The sequence below is a fragment of the Podarcis pityusensis genome, assembly GCF_964106645.2.
Source record: "Podarcis pityusensis genome assembly, chromosome: 16".
Classification (NCBI taxonomy): domain Eukaryota; kingdom Metazoa; phylum Chordata; class Lepidosauria; order Squamata; family Lacertidae; genus Podarcis; species Podarcis pityusensis.
Genome location: NC_138041.1, coordinates 21,913,592 through 21,927,624, shown reverse-complemented (window position 1 = coordinate 21,927,624; position 14,033 = coordinate 21,913,592). Strand labels below are relative to the sequence as shown.

Here is a 14,033-nt window from a genome sequence, read left to right as displayed (position 1 = left end):
TAAAAGTGTGTGTGTGTGTGTGTGTACACACACACACACACACACACACACACACACACAGTATATAATAAATAAATCCTAAACCAGTTCAATTCTTCCCAGCCCATCCTCAGCCCCCTCTCAAACGCAACCAACCGCTATTGCCCGGCCCACGGGAAAGAACTCTCCATTCCCCTCTACTGGAATGCGGAAGTCCGTTCCAGATCCTCATTGGCCCTCCGCCGGCCCTGCTCCTCCCCCTTCCCCGCCCCCACGAGGAGGGTAGGCCGAACGAGCCGACGGCCGACGACGCGAGCCCGACGACTGCGAAGGCGACGAGGCCAGGCTCACCCCGAGGTCGGCCAGGCTGCGTAGCCGAGCGCCGAGGCGATCGAACGCGGTTGGCCGCGCCTGACGAGAGGAGCAGGAACCGCACCTCAGGCGGAGAAGCGGTGACGGCAGCGGCGGCAGCAGGAGCCGAGCGAGGTGGGTTGAAGCGCGCCGGTCGCCCCGTCCCTTTCTCTCCCCCCCCACCCGCTCAGGCTGGGGTTGGCTCAGCGGGGGTTGCCGGGGCCGGAGGGCGCCGAAGAACTTTTCCCCGTCCGGAGGAGTCGGGCTCTCTTGACCGGGGAGAGCTGCTTATTTCCCCTCAGGCGTCGGTGGCAGCGGGCGGGGAGGAAGCCTGAGGGGGCGAGGAAGAGAGTCGGGCGTGGAGGAGAAGCTGAGGGGGAAGAGAAGCGCTTCCCCCGAGTAATGGGGGGGGAAACCCCGCACCTCTTTCTCCCCCCCCCCCATTATCGGGGAGGAAAGTCTTCCGAGGGGGTGGAAGTGAAAGCAGCAGCAGCAGCGGAGAACCGGACTCTGAGGGGAGTTTAGAAAAGAAGCGCTTCGGGAGGGGGAAAGGAGGCAGCTGTGGAGAAACGACGTGGAGGGAGGGGGAAGCGACGGAGATGGGGGGGGGGGAGAGAAGTGTCAGGTGGAAAAAGCGGGCGCAAAAAAGTCCTGTGGTCCCCCCCCCCATCTGTTATTATTATTCCTTTCTCCAGTAAAGGGGGGTTGGAGAGCAGCTGGAGGAAAAGAATATATGGGGTGCGACCCCAGGACGATTTTTTGCATAGGAGCCGACTGCTAGGGTCTGAGGTCACTTTACACACACACACACACACACTGCTTAAATATTTGAGCCCCCCCCCCAAGTTAATGGGCATTGCCATTCAAATAGTGTGCGTATTCCATGTCCTGTGTTCAGTTATTCAGAGCTGGGCTTACCTGCCTCTCCCCCCCCCCCCACCAGTATTTTATTCAGGTTGCCCCCCCTGGTGTGGGGTGTGTGGAGGGTCTGAGGGCCAGAGGGAAGATGGCAAGTGAGAAGACAGGAAGGAAGGGGAGGCTGATAGCCAGAGACTTAAATGGGGGAAGTTGTGCATGAGGGGTGGGAGAATAAGGGGAACATTTGGTGGGGGAGTTGAGAAGGAGAAATGGGGAAGGGTATGTGTGGGGTGGGAACCTAGGACTTTAGGGAGGGGGGTTAGCGGGGCAAATGATGTGAGGGCAGGGTGGGGTGCTAGGATGGGGAAGGCAGGGAGGAGAGAGGCACAGGGGACATACTGGTGGGAGAATAAGTTGGGAAACTCAAAAGAGGGAGAGAGAAACGGCAGGGTGTATGTGGGGTGGGAACCCTGGACTTTGCTGGATTTATGAGCAATTGGAGGGGAAAGCAGGCTAGCTGGACGGAAACATTGGAGAGAGGAAGGCTGCAAAGGCAGGAGGGACAGACACACACTATTGGGAGTTAGGAGATGAGATCAAGTGGATTAATGCAAAAGGAGCAAGTTGGAGGAAGGCAGAGAGAGAGATGGGTTGGGGGTCAGTGCTTTTCTTCTAGAAAAAGAGGTGCCAGTACTCACCATGAAGTTGTTACATTAAGTGCCACACTTTTAACCAGTGTTTTTCTTTTAGAAAAAAGGTGCTGGTGCTACATACCCTTGTACCACCCCCCCCCCAAAAAAAAACCACTGGTGCGGGTCATAAGTGGGGTGGGACACCAGGTGGTGGTGTGAGTAGTTAGAGGGAAGAAGGGAGCATATGTGATTACCATCAGCTGAAAAGGAAAGTGTCACTTGGGAGGGAGGGAGAAGAGAGGAGGAATTGTGTGACTGGGAGAGAGATAATGGTGGGGAAAACAAGTTTGGGGGTGAGAGAGTACTAAGAGAAGGAAAGAGTGGAGGAGAAACAACATCCTCCACATTATTGTTAAATTTGTTGCCTGCCCTTCACCAACAGGTTACAGGGCGGATTACAACAATTTAAAATACAAATAGTTAAAACCGAGTATATCCACAGGAATAGAGTGGGACCTGAAAACACACATCTCAGGTGTCAAATGCCAGCACAGAGAAGTGTGCCATCAGCCTTCATTGATAGTTGTACGGTATAGTGAAGAAACCAGATGCACCTCTGTGGGGAGGGAATTCCACAATTTTGCAGCTGTCAGAGAAGGTCATTAAGGTCAGCTGTCCTTGGGAAGACTACCTGAAAGGTGGCTGAGAAATAATTTGAAATATAAGTATGATTAAAAAAAAAATAATGAAATGAAATCTTCCCCCAATACAGTAGGGTGAGAAAATGTCAGGTGATAGAGGAACCTGTTGGGATGTTGAGAGGAGATGCAGTTGGAAGAATATGGGGAGTAGCTTAAGGATAGGGAGGTAGATGTGAAGAATTCCCCACCGCAATGCAAAGAGGAGTCTGTCTGATTGAAGGGAGTACACTGATGAGGAAGGAAGTTGAAGAGAAGAGAGAAAGGGATGAAAAATGGATGGGTACGTATGTGAGATGGAACTGCAGGTGGGATGAAAGAGGGCTAAGGAATTTGGACGGGAGTGTGCCAGATAGAAGTCCTCCTTAACGCTGTAGGAATGGAGGTAATGTCAGGTGAAAGGGAAACCTGAAGGGGAATGGGGGGTGGGCTCAGTGATAGAGCAACATACTTCACACACAGAAGGTTTCAGGTTCAAGCCCCAGCATCTCCAGGTTCGGCTGGGAAAGGGTCTCTGCCCAAGGCCCTGCAGAGCTGCTGTCAGCCAGTGTGGACACTACTGAGCCAGGTGGACTGATGGCCAGACTCCATAAGGCAGCTTCCTATGTCCCTTGGGCAGGGTTTCCCAAACTTGTAGTCCACAAACAGCTGGAGACCCAACTCCCATCCCTAGTTAGCAGGACCATTGGTCAGGGATGATGGGAATTGTAATCCAAAAACAGCTGGAGACACAACCATGCCCTAGAGGTAGATGTGGGGACTCTCTTCCACTTTCTCCCTGGTAGCAGTGTTAGATGAGAAGGTACAAGAAGGAGTTGAGGAAAAGCAGAGGTAGGGAGACAAGTGCCAAGAAATCAAATGAAGGCCTTTTGAAGTGAGGGCATGGTGCAGAGGGGGGAAAGGTTTCCTATTGGTGCAGGTTATGGAAGCTACCAGGGTGGGTGGGTGCTTGGACCTTGCTTGAAGAAAAGCAAAATAAGGGAGGAGGGCAACTTAGGAGAGGTAACAATATGTATGCCTTCCTTCAACAGTGAACCAGCCAATTATGAGGGATCCTCAGTGCAAAAGAGAAGGGTTGGTTAAGGGGGCAACCCCCAGTGCAAGAAGGGGTGAAGAAACCAAGAGTGTTGAATAGCTTGAGAAGAGGGAGCGAAATGTGAGGAGTCCGGGATGGGTGGAGTAGTGTCAGGTGTGAAGGGAGCCCAAAAATAGTTTGAGGGTAGATATAGCTGTGGCAGCAACAATGTGAGTGTGGCAACTCGGTGTGGGGTGCAGATGAGAGGAAATAATTGGGGGGGGCAGTGTGAGGGAGCAGCCAAGCGGGAGTAACAGCTTGGAAAGAGGTGGAAAGCTGTACAAGAGTATGCAACAAGCCTGTTTAAGGTATGTTTGTGTTAGATGGCATCTTGGATCCTGTGAATCAGCAGTGAAAGGTTGCAGGAGCAAATGGATATGTAGACAACATCAAAACGCCCACATTACATAGCTAACTTGGAGTATAACATTAGGTAAAGATGTAAACTACTTATACTTGTGGGCGTGGAATGACACTGTGAAGTTTGGATAAGAAGGATGAAGGAGGGGCAGCAGTGACACTGTGTGTGGAGAGTTAGGGAGTGAAAGAAGTTGTGCTCAGTTGCAGGGAACTGGTGCTTAACGGGGAGGGAAGGTATTGGCAGTAAAGCAAAGGCTGGGTTTGTGGTGGTCAGTGAGAGATGTAAACCATGGGTATGTAGTTTGTTTTAAAAGCTTTTAAAAGAGCAGTTTTCATGCCATAGCTTAACTTTTAGCCTGGATGGGTTGAAGGTAAATCCATTTATATTGCAGCTTTACTAAGTACCATGCTCATCTCTTTAAACCTAGACCTAGAAATGCTCTTGCAGAAGGAAAGTAGGGCTTGTTTATTTACATGCTACTCCCATCCCTTGTAGCCTGTATTCTATTACAAAGTATCTGTTCTGTGATGCATTAGAAGTATGGCAAGTAATTCAAGCATCAGGACTTTAATCCTATGTATTTACTTTTCTATATTGGCTTCATTTCATAAGAAGACAGATTATTCTAGAACTAACTCTGTGGTCATTTCCCTGTGTCTGTATTAGTGAGGCTCTATTTCAGCTGTGCACATTTTTGTTCAAATAATTCTGTGTATGGCTCTTCAGCCATCCTGCTTTGTTGCTAGCACTTCCTCCATTTCTTGGTGCTGTGTACTTTGATCACTTAATCTTGGATATAACTATTTATTTCTTAGGTTCCCCCCTGCCTTTTGATCCTGGAATAGTTTGATAGTGATCCATAGGCATTGGTTGTATAACAACTTGTGTTTAGTCTTCCATGATTTCCAGTGGAAGGAATGTGGCTGCATGTAGACGACAGCAAAACTGGGATTCCTGTAGATAATTTTTTTTTTTTTTGCTTTAACTGTCAAAACTATTTCTGTGACAAAGCCTTGATGAAAGAGTATAGTGAGGATAAAAAAATGGCAGCTTGGGGGAGTTGCAATCTGACCTCCTGAGGCTTCCTATTTGGTCCTTGGCATAGCTTGTAAGAATCCCCCTTTCATTACTCACTTTGGCCACTTCTGCCACTGTTTACACAAGCAAATAACATTTTAAACTCCTCTTTCCTAATAGTAACAATCCCTGTGGCCTTATGTTTTTACCTTTGCTGAAAATTGCCCTGGACTCCTTTTGAAGGAAGGGCAATTAATAAATGCATGTTCCTTAGATGTCTACGTACAATGTAGGCAAAATGCTTCTTAAGTCCAAGTGCCAGCTGTTCAGTAATCCATGGTTAACAGTAAATCAGGAATGCAGAGATTGCTACCACATTTCTCCTTCTCTGTCTTGCAAGTGGGAACAGCTAACTTGAGCTTGTGACTTGTTTTGCTAAAACAAACTATGATGGGAAAACCAAGAACAAACTTTAGCTTCACACTGGTTTGTTTGCAGCAAACCATAGCCCCCCCCCCCATGTTAGAATTTAATGGCAAGCCAGGGTCATAGTTGGTCGCGCTAGAGGAGGACTACAGTGGGAACCATTTACACAGTCATCCACTAACTATGGCTTATTTTCACATGTGAATGCAACCAGTGACAGAGTGTCTTTTGTACTTCAGCTGCTCACTCCTGTGCCAAAATCCAATGAAAAGGGAGTGAGTAGAGCAATTGGGCACTAAGAAATGAACTCTGCCAAAGTTTTGCTCTTGAATTGGGGAGGAAGATGTCAAAGAGCTCTCTGCTTGTGGCTTTGTGTAAGTGGAAGTGAGCAGTAGTTAGAGCCAGCGTTACAGTCCTTCAAGAACTTCTCAAAGTATAGCAATGGTTATGCTGACCAAGAAAGTACAGGGTTCTGTGAATGGTCATTCTATCCAACTTTTATTGGGCTTCACCTTAGCTTTTGGTTTGCCATATATTGCTGTTATAAATTGCAGGTGTTATTATTTTCCAAAATACCCATGCATTTTTACTTAGTCTTCTAATAAATTAGCTGCATGGGTGCTGCGCCCAAATAGCAAGGGAATGGGTATTTGATATTGGCTTGTGTAGTGGCTGAACTTTCCTTCTATTTAAAAATAAATTAGCTGATGGAATTGACAAGTTATCTAGACAAATGGGTACAATTTGCCCAAACTAGACTGGGTTGCAGGATCTCGTAATAAACTGCGAAAGGCAGAACAGTGACTGGGAAGAACTATCCTATGTTTCCCCATTTATGAAATGACTGCCTACTTTGCAGCAACTCTTAAGTAGTGTAGGGTCTTTAAATGGGTAGTCTACTGATAATGCAGAAGCGCTGAGTTACAGTTATGTGTATGGTTGATTACCTGAGTTACAGTTATGTGTATGGTTGGTACCTATGGGACCGCCTCTCCTGGTATGCCCCACAGAGAAACTTACGGTCTTCAAATAAAAACATCTTGAAGGTCCCAGGCCACAGAGAAGTTAGGCTGGCCTCAACTAGAGCCAGGGCTTTTTCGGCCGTGGCTCTGATCTGGTGGAATACTCTGTCACAAGAGACCAGGGCCCTGCGGGACTTGACATCTTTCCACAGGGCCTGCAAGACAGAGCTGTTCCACCAGGCCTTTGGCCAGGGCACAGCCTGACTCCCTCCCTCATCAATCTTTGCGGAGCTCTGGCCCAATGGTTGCCAGTGGCTTGAATTAATTAATTTTATAATGAATGATTTTAGAGTGTTGTTTGTGCTGTACTTTTGTACTGTTTTATTGTTGTTAGCCGCCCTGAGCCCGGCTTCGGCTGGGGAGGGCGGGATATAAATAAAATTTATTATTATTATTATTATTATTATTATTATTATTGATTATGTCTAAGCTTGATAAGAAAACGTGCAGGTAGATGTACCCATGAAGTTACAGACAGCATTTCATCTATAGATTTATAATCATTTGTTCTTAGCTAGCATATGAGAAGCACAGAGACTTTTCATCTGGCACACTAGGGTACAGTTTTCCAACATGCTCGCAACTGCAACAGCTTACAGTTTCTAACAAGTCCTAGATTGCAAACACCAAGTATCCTGTTCCTTTAAAAAGAGCTAAAAGCTGGCTCATTGTGGTAGCTGAGAGTATGAACTACCAAGTCTCTTTCTTCTCAAATCATGCTCACCTTGCCCATGAGCTAGTCACTAGGTGGCCACAAGAAAACCCTGTCTTTCAGGCTCATCTCCCTCTATAGGAATGATAATACTGCCTGCTTTATCTGAGCAGTTCTTTCAAGACACCTGCCCTTTTTTTAGCACATATGTTCCTCCCTGTGCCCTTAGGCCATGACGGCCCAACTTTTCATACAGAGTGGGCCGCAAGGGTACTTTGACACGGAACCTGTTGGCTGCACACTGCTGTGTTGCACATCGGGGGTAGGAGCAAGGCCAAAATTTGACGCCCCCACCCTCAGCCAGTTTATTCCTTTTCAGTTATGTAAGTGATAAGGACTGTGCTTCAGTTCAGGAAATATAAAAGGTTTCTTCCTTCTTCTTTTTTTAAAGAAGGAAGCATCTGTGTGAGCTGATGGTCATGATGGCTTTGGGTTGCTTCTGTATCTGAACTTGTGTAACTGGTAGTGACTTGTGATGGGAGAGTAGAAGAGGAAGGGAAATGGAAGTCATGTGACTGGCAAATAGCTGTTGGCTGCTTGAGAACCTATGGAGAGAGGTTGGTGAAGAGCTGGTTGAGTCAGGCCCATAGCCGGAACTGTTTTGATTGGAAGCAATTTTTGCACTAATTTAACAGAAAGGATAAACTTACATGCACATTAGTAGTCCGATATGTGTTATTTAAATTTGAATAAAATATTAACTTCTAGAAAATGCAAATTGCAAAAATGCCCAATGCTTCCAGAACACTGGAGGGTAAGAACAGTTGTAATTCTTACTGTGAGCAATTCGGTAGACTACTTACGGCATGTCTCTCCTCGTGTCTTTTCCTTTTAACCCCTGTACTCCTAACTGCTGTTTTTAAAAAAGAGAGGAAGATGTAATATTCTCAAGCTTAGAGTCAGGCCTCCACCTCATCTCCTGATTCCCTACCATGCAGCTACTTCTTTGAGTTTGGGGGTTGTATACTGTCAATTCCACAGTTGGAGCAGTAGTTTCAATATTTATTGAATAAATATTCAACAGTATTACAGAATCTTGTCATAAGTGTCTCATCTTATTGCAGAAACCTCTTGTCATAGAAGTGTCTCATCTTAGTTTTAGGATTAAAATATGATTATGAAAGGCTATTCTCTATCACCTCCTTATTGCCCATCTTTTGAGGGAAGACTCTGTGCACACTTGTGATGCAGGGAGAGAGGAAATAATCTTCATACGCAATATACTGACAATTCCAGATTCTTTTGCTTGCTTGATGGTATGATCAGGGTGATCAGCCATGATTGTTGGAAGTCAGCCATTGTGGGTCAACAATCAGACTTTTAAAATGCTTTTTTTGTGTGTGTGGCCTCTGTCCAAGAGGCTGGTTGCATATGACTGAAATCTAAGTAGGGATGAGTTTAAAAAACAGCCTTCTAACCTGATGATTAAAAAGATCAAACCAGAGCCCTCATACTCCTTACCATTCACAGTGATTGATGTTGTGCATTTCTATTCACCAATCAAACAGGTCAGGTGATATTCCCTGAGACTTAATAGAATCGTAGAATTGTAGAGTTGGAAGGGATCACAAGGGTCATCTAGTCCAACCCCCTGCAATACAGGATTCTTTTGCCCAGTGTGGAACTTGAATCCACAACCTTAAAATTAAGAGTCTTGTGCTCTACCAGCTGAGCTATCCAGTTCCTCTGTATGTATGCAGAAGTGGGTCATTGGGAAGGTGGGTGGAGCATGGCTATGTTTTGCTCCTGCTTACTCCACCCCTGGCTGACCCAAAACTTGTCATCTTCTGCTTAGTAGCTCCTGGCTCAGTTACTTCTTAAACAAAGTGGAGTTATTTCTCCTTACCAAAAAGGTATTCGTCATTGCCATTCTAAAATGACATAGATGTACATGAAGCACCCCCACATCTAAATTTGGAGAGGTTGGCTGGGCAGAGGCTTGCTGCAGCTCATGGCTTCATTGATAGTCAGACAGGAGGTGAGGGAATCTGGTCAGTAGTAAGCCACTCGCAAAGGCTTGTCAGTGCCAAGTAGGGGGTGGGGCAAGGGCAAGGCTAAAGTTCCTAGCTTATTCCAGAGAACCCAGCAGCTGAGTCCCCTTGTAGATCAGCCCATGAAACAAGCCTTACCCAGAAGCTTTTATAGGGGTCAGGAATGATTGTTTGACCTGCTCTTGCCTTATTACCCCACAGAGGCTCAAGTTCAGACACAGTAGTGGCAAAATGCTTGTAATGTTCATCATTCTTATGCTCCGTGCCTGAGCATATTTACGTGCTTACACATAAGGATTAGATCTGTTTTTAAGATGTTTTCTTGCTCTCTTGTAACCAAAGTGAAAATCTTCTTTATTATTGAAATTGCTTCTTAACAGAAGGATGACTGTGGTACTAAAACATTTAGTAAAGGGTTTTGTGACAGGGTGGGAGCTCTATCACTGACTCTTGGGATTGGGCTGCCTTCCTGGTTTGCACAGGGGTGCAGTGTTCATGCGCTTGTCTCTCTAGCAGGGTGAGCTCACACTGTGTGTATGAAGAATTCATTACTCAACTTGTAGTGGTAGGGAAATGTCAGATTTAATGTAGAAGGGCTTACAAAACACTTTTGGCAGAGCCATAATGGAATGCTTTCAAAGTGGAAAAAGGCAACCTTAGTACAAATTCCCTTTTAACCTGTTAGTTTTAAGATACGCTCTCTAGTTTAAAGAATCCAGAAAATATTTAAAAAACCTGCAGCTGTATATTGTGCCCTTTAGAGTGTGTTCATACCACCCAGTTTTCTTTCCAGGAAGAAGTGGCCATGCTTTCTTTTCATCCCTTCTCATCTCATAAAATTCTGCTATTGGTTTTTGTGGGTGGACATTTTGCAAAACTAAAGGAAAAAACCATACCTTTAACTACTGCTGGAAAACACATTGTTTATTGCAGATTGCGCTTTAGGGCTGATTCCAATGCTGTGTGTTTTGAAGTGAATCTTTAGATGCAATAGCTGGTCTTAATACTTCAAGGTATCTTCCATAGAAAGGTAACTTCAACCACACCCACAAAGAGCAGCAGGTGAGTTATTTGTGAGCAAGTGCCCCAGCCTGATGTGTGAAGCAGAAAACTGGGTTGTTAACTCCCGACTAATTATGCATAAATAAAGTTATGAATAAATAAAAACCCAGTGCATTAAAAGGAACTCATCACAGCAATCTGCATGAGAGGCTGCTGCAGATCTTTTAACTGGGAAGGGCTTTGGTTCAAGTACCAGCCTGGGGTCTGGATATGGCTCTTCAATAGATTTCTCGGCATCCTTCCTAAGCTTTAATTCCCACGAATCTTTAGGGAAATCTATAGCAGTTCAACCCCTTTAATTTAGGGGGGAAAGTGAGCAAGGTGGCCATGATAGGGGTGTGTAAAATTATTCATGGTATGGCAAAAGTGGAAAGGGAGAAGTTGTCCCTTTCATTATACCCTCCCTTCAAAGAGTATATGCTCTGCATATTTCTCCTCCAACACAAGATGGTTGTAAGTTGCTTTGGACAAGATAAAGCGACTAACAACATTAATGGATGATGATAACAACAACAACAACAACAACAATACCTACACAGCAACACTTTGAGATTAGTCAGGCTAAGAAAGAGCAGCTGGCCCAAGGTCATGACTGGAGATTTAAACCTAGGTTTCTGCAATTTTAAACATGTAACCACTAAGGTAAAAGGTAAAGATAAAGGACCCATGGACAGTTAAGTCCAATCAAATGTGACTATGGGGTGCAGCGCTCATCTCACTTTTCAGGCCAAGGGAGCCAGTGTTTGTCCACAGACAACTTTCCAGGTCATGTGGCTAGCACGACCAAACAGCTTCTGGCGCAATGGGACACTGTGACGAGTGCCAGAGTGCACTGGAAACATCGTGGAACCACTAGGCCGCACTGATCTATTTTCCCTATGTGTTTAACCTTAAGGGTTCACATACCTGCTATCTAGTGTTGCCATGGTCTCACAGAGCTGCAAACACCATGCTGAAGTGTTGGACTCGGACTGAGGGGACCCGGGTTCAAATCTCCACTCAACCATGTCACACACTGTGTGACCTTGGGACAAATACTGTCTCTCAGCCTAGCCTACCTTGTAGGACTATGAGTCTAAAGTGGAGTGGGCAGAACCAAGTACACTGCCTTGAGCTGATTGGAGAAATTGTATTATATATATATATATATATATATAAAATTCTGTCTCTATGGTGGTTTTATGTGGGGGTGTTGCTGTTAGTTTTGCAGTGTTTCAAGATAGAGGCACAGTAGTGTAGTCAGTGCTGAATCATCCTGACGTGATGCACTCTTTGTACATAATACAATAAATATATACTGGGGGTGGGTGGGGGGTTATTGATGTTGTTTGTTACTATATTATATTTTTTGTGGTTTTGTATTGTAAACTGCCCTGTGATCCTCAGATGAAGGGCAGTATAGAAATTTAATAAATACAGAAATGTAGGCCAGTGAGTGTGGTTCTGTTGCAAAAGAAAATCAACGCGGAGTCGTGTTTTGACTTTATATCATAGGAAAATATATTTCATGTATGACATCCAGAGAACTGTGGTTATGGGCCAGCCTAGAAAACACCATTAACAAACCATAAATAAAAAGAAATTTTCTTGTATTCTTAAATGAGTTTAAGTAGAAAGCTTTAATAGAGTATTTGCTGCCGTTTATCAGACAGAGAGCAGCAAAACTGGCACGAAGCAGCCTGAGAAGATTTTTCCATTTATTTGTACTTCTGACATGTTTAATCTGCTTATGTGGAGATGAACGATGGCTCTCATTTGGCAAAGGTGTGGTTGCAATGTACTGAAAGTTAGTTTGGAATTTTATGCTGTTTCTAAAACACTGTTTCATGGCTCACTGGTACAGCACTTGTTTTGTATGCATCAAACCACTTCCAATTAAAATTACCTTGGGTAATTTTAGGGTGGGGAAACATCTCTTAGGCCAGAGATGAAGAATTTGTGGCTCTCCCCAAGTTGTTGGACTGCAATACTCATCAGCCCCAGCAGGCATGGTCAGTGTTCAGAAATGATGGGAATTGTAGTCCAGCAGCTTCTGAAGGACCTCAGGTTCCCATCCCTGTCTAAATCTTGGGAAACAGCTTCCAATCAGAGGAACATGGTACTAGGCTGGACTGATCTGAGTCAAGTTTTTGATTGGTGCATGAACAACCTGATGTGCAGGTTCCTTGATCCCCAAAAGCAAGTAGTTGATTCCCCTGTATTCGTGGCTAAAAATTATTTCCCAACTGTTCTGAATGGATTGTTTATTTATCAGAGGTTATCTTCCTCAAGGCAATTTGAGGTGGTTTACTTAGGTAGTGGGTTTTTTGGTGGGAAGCAGAGTGGGGGATGCATGGAACTGCCCCGAAATGCTGCACAATCACATATACTGGGAAGTTTTTACCTCCTTTTCCTCCTCCTTTGGCGATCACATATAGCCGAGTAAGATTGTCTTCCATGAAAACGGTCTTAACAGTGAATCCGTTAGTGATTGTGGAGGCCAATTCTGTATCCGCAGTTCCTTCCACAATGGGGACCTAGGTTTCCAGGTAGGTGTTGATCACGGTGAGGGTTTACCAAATGTGCCTTCATCTTAGCTAATTTCTTCTTTTCACCCTGAGTTTGTGCTTCTTCAAAGTCCATGACACCTTTGGTAAATGCTATTCTCCAATTGGAGCACTCGCAGGCCAGTTTTTCCCAGTTATCAGTGCCAATACTACATTTTTTAGATTTGCCTTGAGAGCATCTTTAAACCTCTTTTCTGGTCCACTGATATTTTGCTTTCCATTCTTAAGTTGGGAATAGAGTAGTTGCTTTCGAACTGACCCATAATGCGGCACAATCGCATCTACTGCATCTTACCTACAGCTGCATTGAAATGAATAGGAGCTGCAGAAGAACTCTGAATGTTTGTTTCAAAGGCCATTCAATAAAACACTGAAAGCATTCTTCCTTGTTCTCGTAAGCTTAGATATTAGGTCAACTTGGTCACAGCATTAATTACCCTTTTGCAAATAAGTACACAAAATACTGCACACTTTTTTCGCTAGCTAGCTAGCTTACATTTGTGTATTAAGACGAGGCAGGATGGTTTAGAAAAAAGCTTTAGGCTGCAGTTTTATTCGGTGTTGCTTACCGTACTTGTTTCTAGAATTCTGGATTTTATTATTCTTTGAAGTTTTAGTTATTTGATTATTTGAATAATTGTCATGATACATTTTTAACCAAGTTGGTGATTTATGATTCTGTAATAATTTTTTTGAACCACATGATGGGACATACTTTGTTTTCAAGCCTTGCTTCAAGGACAGGTTGACTAATGACTGTTTCAAGTGTATTCATTTGTAAAGTGGTTTCTTTCTGTACACAGACTTTGGTAAATATGGAGAGGAGTGACATTTTTATCTTTAAGTCTCTGGAACTAGTGCCCTCCAGATGTTGTAGACTACAACTTCCCATCAGCCCCAGCCTGCAAGATCAATAGTGGTGGGAGTTTTAGTCCAACAACATCTAGAAGGCACCAGGTTAGGGAAGGCAGATGCAGACTGTATAATCTAAGAGCTGAAAATATATACAGTACTTCCTAAAAGGTACAAATTCTGCTTCTCACATACTAGGGATTGATGTGGATGGTCTAAAAAATATTACAAAAACATAAGCCTTCAAAAATGCGAAATATGGATTGCAAAGATGCTGCAAACTCCAATAGCATAAGGGCCTCCTCAGTCCTTTATGAATCCCCCTTTCTCTAGTCTCTAAGCACTTCCAGCAAATTGTTCTCACCTCTGCAGATGGTTTCTTTGCCAGGGCTTGTCTAAAGCGCAATAAAGACTGAACCTTGGCCTGGTGTCCATGAAGTATATTTCAAAA

The 14,033-nt window shown here is 44.5% G+C and overlaps 1 protein-coding gene across 2 annotated transcripts in view; it reads left to right on the top strand.

The window, feature by feature from the left end:
* Nucleotides 1–328: 328 nt before the first annotated feature.
* Nucleotides 329–14,033, top strand: part of TAOK3 (TAO kinase 3) — a 121,059-nt gene continuing 107,354 nt past the window's right edge. For both annotated transcript variants that reach the window (XM_080986232.1, XM_080986230.1), the window contains exon 1: nucleotides 329–465. The gene's annotated coding sequence lies outside the window, so the exon portion shown is untranslated. The remainder of the gene's footprint in view (nucleotides 466–14,033) is intronic.